The sequence below is a fragment of the Phacochoerus africanus genome, chromosome 1 (assembly GCF_016906955.1).
Source record: "Phacochoerus africanus isolate WHEZ1 chromosome 1, ROS_Pafr_v1, whole genome shotgun sequence".
NCBI lineage: Eukaryota > Metazoa > Chordata > Mammalia > Artiodactyla > Suidae > Phacochoerus > Phacochoerus africanus.
In genome coordinates this window covers 16,160,732-16,166,381 of record NC_062544.1, presented here as the reverse complement: position 1 = coordinate 16,166,381, position 5,650 = coordinate 16,160,732, and the positions used below count along the sequence as shown (strand labels likewise).

General features: G+C 44.9%; 1 long non-coding RNA gene across 1 annotated transcript; it reads left to right on the top strand.

Annotated features, from left to right (window-relative positions):
• Positions 1-391: 391 nt before the first annotated feature.
• LOC125111631 (uncharacterized) lies at positions 392-4,376 on the top strand. The gene is made up of 3 exons (XR_007130909.1): positions 392-485; positions 1,536-1,572; positions 3,597-4,376. It is a non-coding gene; the product is annotated as an uncharacterized LOC125111631 (long non-coding RNA).
• Positions 4,377-5,650: the final 1,274 nt, after the last annotated feature.

The following is a 5,650-nucleotide window of genomic DNA, read 5'->3' as shown; positions in this document are numbered from 1 at the left end:
TACAGTTGACTTTCCTGCTTCTGGAAGAGTAGCATCCCAGACAAAATGACTCTGTTGATGAAGAATGCTACCCAGTTCTGACATCATTGCCCTGAGCAGCCATGGCTTCCACAGTTCCTCAGGCAGATGTAAGCCAGCAGTTTTCCTCTCCTTGTGAGATATGTTAGATCTAAAGAGTTTTGACTTCTCTCTTCATTCCTGGAATCTGCAGATTTTCCTGACTTCCAGCCACTACATTTTGGTTAAAATTAAAAATGATATTTAGTCTGGTATTTTGAATGTTGAAGGGGCAGGGCTTCTTGCCTTGATTCACTCTGCTGTTTTGTTTTTGTTTTTGTTTTTGCCACACCCAGGATATGCAGAAAGGTCTGGACCAGGGATAGAACTCAAGCCATAGCAGTGACAGTTCTGACTCATTAACCACTAGGCCTCCAGGGAATACTGCACTCTGCCATCTTGACTGGAAGGTGGATCTGTGTCTCCAGGTACTCGGCTATTAGGGCATTACTAATGGGGGAGAGCGCTCTTATTTTTCAGGATTTGTCACTGAGGTGAGCAGGAAGGAGAAGTCCCCTACTACTAATGTATTTTAGCCTTACCACAAACCAAAGACATAGGCATGTGCTATCCATAACTTAGAGCCTGGGGAAACTGAGATTCAAAGAGGTTCAGTAAGTTGTCCAAGGTCAGTGAGGAAATGGCTAAGAGAAGATTTGAATTTCGGATTCTCTGCCTTCAACACAGTTGCTTTTCCTACTAATGCCCGCTGGCTGGGATACAGTCCAAATCTGGGAAACAAATTCTTCCCATTTGTAGCAGTCCTTCTTCCCTTAGGCAGGAGACTTGAGCAAGGGTGGACCATTGGGAGCCTGGCAAAAATACATTCTTGGACACCTCATCCTCCTGGAAGGTCTAACTGCAGCAGGACGGTCATGGAATGGCTTAATCTAGTGCCTCTGAAGCCCTTCCACCAGCCCCCCTCCCTCCCCAGCAAATAAACTTTCCTTCAGTAAGGTCAGCCTGGGAGCAATTTTCTCATAATCTTTGATGTGATTTCATTTCCCAAACCAGTGATGCCTGGCTATGCAGCTTGGCCAAATCTGGTAACATTTTTGAATTTAATTTACCTCCTTGTATATAGGCACTCGATTACTCACAGTAATATGCAGTGTCCCAAGCACATTCTTATTCCTATGGTTTTGTTTTGTTTCCAGGAAGTTAAATTAAAAGTTTAAAAGTTAATACTTTTTGAAAGCTCACAATTATTGAGCACTTAGGTGCCAGGAACCAAATCCGCTTATATTCGTGTTCTAGTTTATCCTCACAACATTTCTATAGAGTGGATCTTTCATTATTTCCATTTTCTGGACTAGGAAACTGAGATTAAGTAACTTATCGAATGTCATATACTCAGGAAGTTAAGGGGATGTCAAGTAAGAGCTCAAATACACAACTTCTACCTTCTAATCTTTATTAGATTATAAAGTGCTCTTCCTATTTAAACAATTTTTTTTATTGTTTCCTATTTTTTTCAGGTGTCAAGAGACATGCCTAAATTCACACAACAGCAGAGTAAGGAGTAGAACTAGCCTGGGGCTTAACGTTATGGATGGGGCATTTGTGACATAATCATATGGTCTCATAAAGATGTGAAGACTCAGAAATATGATGACTCCATGAAGCAAACAGTGTTTGGATGACACCTCTAGGCACAGCCTCCTCTCCACCAAGGTCTGGAGACTGCCTCACGTCTTTCCTTAAGCAGTTGGCCCTCCCAGTCTGATGCTCTCTATGTGAGCTTGCTGGCTCTGTGCCCATGCTCAGACCTGGGATTTATAGCCCGGGCTGCCCTCACACCCCTGGGGGCCCTCCCACAGTCTCCCAAGCTTGGACTGTGGCCTGAGGCCCAAGGACCTGGCTCTCCCAAAATGTACTGCTCCTTGTTGGTAAGGTACCAACCGTGGGTGGAGTGGGCAAAGGCCAGGGCAGAGAGATGGCTTGATTCTGTGTCCTGACCTTGGTGTAGAGAGACAATGGGGGAGTGACCAGCCCCAGAAACTTTCAGGGATTTTAGATTCCTGACTTGGCCCCGGATAACCCCCTGCTGGATAGGCTGATGTCTCTGTAGCCAAGAAGCTCAAGGATGACCCAGGTCCTCTCCCACGGAGACCTCCCTTCCCAAACCCCTTGGACGAACACACTGGGGCCCTCCACACAGGGACGTGTCCTTCAGGCAGCGTGCCTCACTCATGGAGGTCAACCGAGGCTGGAATGACAGCTGGGGTGAAAAATACCCATCTCCCAAGGGTTGATGGTTTTGTTTTATGCTTCAACTCCCTCTCCTCCCCTACTTCCTCCAACTTCTTATCTCTCTTCTCTTCTCTCCCTCAGAGAGCCAGTACATTCTGGGTTCAAATACCAGTTCCACTTATAATCAGTCACGTGGCTGTTGGAAAAATACTTAACCTCTCTGTCTCCACTTTTTTTTTTTTGTTGTTGTTGTTGCTATTTCTTGGGCCGCTCCCGCGGCATATGCAGGTTCCCAGGCTAGGGGTTGAATCGGAGCTGTAGCCACCGGCCTACGCCAGAGCCACAGCAATGCGGGATCCGAGCCGCGTCTGCAACCTGCACCACAGCTCACGGCAACGCCGGATCGTTAACCCACTGAGCAAGGGCAGGGACTGAACCCGCAACCTCATGGTTCCTAGTCGGATTCGTTAACCACTGTGCCGCGACAGGAACTCCTCCACTTTTTTTTTTAACCTGTAAAATAGGGATGATAAAATCTTTGCAGTTTCTAAGAATCAGAAAGAGAGTATGTTAAATGCTAAATATTTGACAAATGGCCATAATGGTAATAACTTAGTATTACTAGTCTGTGGTGTGGGAAGGAAATGAGCTAAAAGGATTTCACTTTATCACCAAGTATACCTACCTGGTGTGTATGACATTACCAGCCAAGACTTTTAGGAATAAGCCCTACATCAAGGTTCAGAGGCTTTGAAGAATAGAAACATGGGCATTACAGCTGTGGAAAACATTGCAGAGACTTCATGAGGATTAAATACATGTCACTCTGTGTGTGTGAAGATTTCCGTGTCCCTTCAGGTCTCTCTAGGTCCCCAGATAGAAGTGCTGTTACCTGTCGCTGTACAATATACACACTCACAAACTACTCCCCTTTCGGGCCTTTCAATTCTGAAAAGAACAGAAAAATGAATTATAAGTTCACTACCCAAGCTCAAGAGAGAGCAAGGAATCCACCGTGATGATGGATGGGCTCAGTGTTCCTGTCAGCAGGAGCCCCTGTTGGCTGATGATGCTGGCCACAGAGACATGCTGGAGGTGCGCTGGCCCCATGGGGCAGTCCTTGGGGAAGAATGGTGTCAACAGTCTCTTGCAGGAATTTTACCGTCCCAGATTAGAGTCTAGCCCGCATTACACCAAGCCCTCTCTTCTCCAACCACATGTCATGCTCTGGGAACAGATAACCAGATAATCAGATCTAAAACTGGGAGATCAGAAGGCTAGCTCGCGACTTGACAAGGTCAAGGAGGTGGGTACTAAAGCATCATTTTTTTTCTTTTCTTTTTAAGGCTGCACCTGTGCAGGAAGCAACAAATATACCACATGTTCTAAAAGTTCAGGACTAATTGTTCAAGATTGGGAAGGAGGCACTAGAGTTTTAAAAAAAGAAAGAAGAGAGAGAGAGAAAGAAAACAAGCCTCTTATCTAAAAGTGAAATCCTTCCCCTGAAGAAGCACACATCTGGAATTCATTCTCTGCTGCAGCAAGCCACAAACTATCGCTCTACCAGGACCCTGTCCAGCCACCGCGCAGCGGTGACTGCATGCAGACTGTGCTTCGTGAGAGGCTGGTAGAGTTTTTCTCTGATAAATATTCTTGCACAAGTTAGTTTTCAAGCTACGGTTCATAAATATACAGTATTCCAGCAAAAAAGTACAGAATGTCCTCTTGGGGTTGACAAGCAAATAGTTTCATAAATAACCCTCTTGACACGTGCAAGATGTTAACATTTTTGAGGTTTTGGGTAGGGGCAGACAAGGATTTAATTGCTCGATTCAGTCTGGAGCCACTCTAGACTTGGACGTTACCTCTTGGGGGCCAATGGAAATGTTTTTCTTGGCCTCACAGAGTTCATGTTGCCTGTCAGCACTGAGGACAAAGTCCTCTCCTCAGAAAATTCTGGGTCAGTGGGCTGCACAGGTGAAGCAAGGGCGCCTGCTCTGAGGCATCAAATATAATGCAATTCCTTACACAGGAGGAGGGCTGGGCTATTGCAGAGGCACTGATTGCCCAGCTTGGAAAATAACACATCCGTGAAAAAAAGGAACAAGTTCCAAAGAAGCCTCTTAATTTGACAGTAATTAAAATTTTTTTCCTTTTTTTTTAAGGCCACACCTATGGTATATGGAAGTTCTTGGGCTCAGAGTCAAATTGAAGTTGCAGCTGCCAGCCTACACTACAGCCATAGCAAAGCCTTTTCTGAGCCACACCTGCGACCTGTGTAGCAGGTTACGGCAATGTTGGATACTTAATCCACTGAACGAGGCCAGAGATTGAACCCACATTCTCAAGGACACTATGTTGTCAGTGAACCGCAATGGGCACTTCCCTAAATTTTTAAACAGCAAATTTTGGGCAGATCCTGGAGTGGGCCAGATCAAACACTGAGTCTAGTGGCATTTTATTATCAGAAGCATCACTGGATCTTAAAGCAGTTCATGGGACAGATTGAGGTCTGTCAAAATGTTTTTCTTCTTCTTCTTCTTTTTTTATTTATTATTTAAAAATTAAAAAAAATTTTGTTTTTTAAATGATTTTTATTTTTTCCGCTGTGGTTGGTTTACAGTGTTCTGTCAATTTACTACTGTACAGCAAAGGGAAGACTGTACATATAAAAATACTTTTCATACTGACCCTAACACGTTGCCAGGATTCCTACCTTAGAAGTCCATTGAGGTCCAACCAATTCATAAGCAGAATGTTTTCTGGGTTTAATAAATGAGGACATAATACTCCTGAGCATCTCAATATAACTTATATGTGGCTTTATATTTTCCAACCCCTTTCACATCCACAACTGCAGTTGAACCCAAGAATACCCCTGTGAGACAAAAAGGGAAGACACCACAGTTCCTATTTTACAGAAGGAAATGCAGAAGCCAGGTGAAGGGGAGAAAATTGTCCAGGGATCCCAGATAATAAATGACAGAGCAAGGGTTCACATTTGGGCCCTTGGCCTCCTGAAGCTCTGTCAACGAACAGCTTGGTTTATCAGACATGCTAGGAAAGCAGAGAGCAGGACCAGAAGGAAATGAGCCCTAGGACAGGAAGATTGTCATCAGGGACAATGAGTGCACGGCTCTGAGCATGCTGGGGTCTCTGTTCTGATGGGAAGTCTAGAGTGCCTGACTTTCACGACATCTTAACCAGGCATTGGGAAGATAACCAGTCACATCTGTAACCTTTCACTCCAACCCTGAGGCTGAAGCTGGTGACAGACAAAACATCACCATGATATTCTGAGGTGTGAGAAGGGCCTTTGCGGCTCTCAATTATACAGTATTGACAGACCGCAGGGCAGCCTGATGCTGTAGATGGTTCTGAATTTTCCGTGAAGATGGGA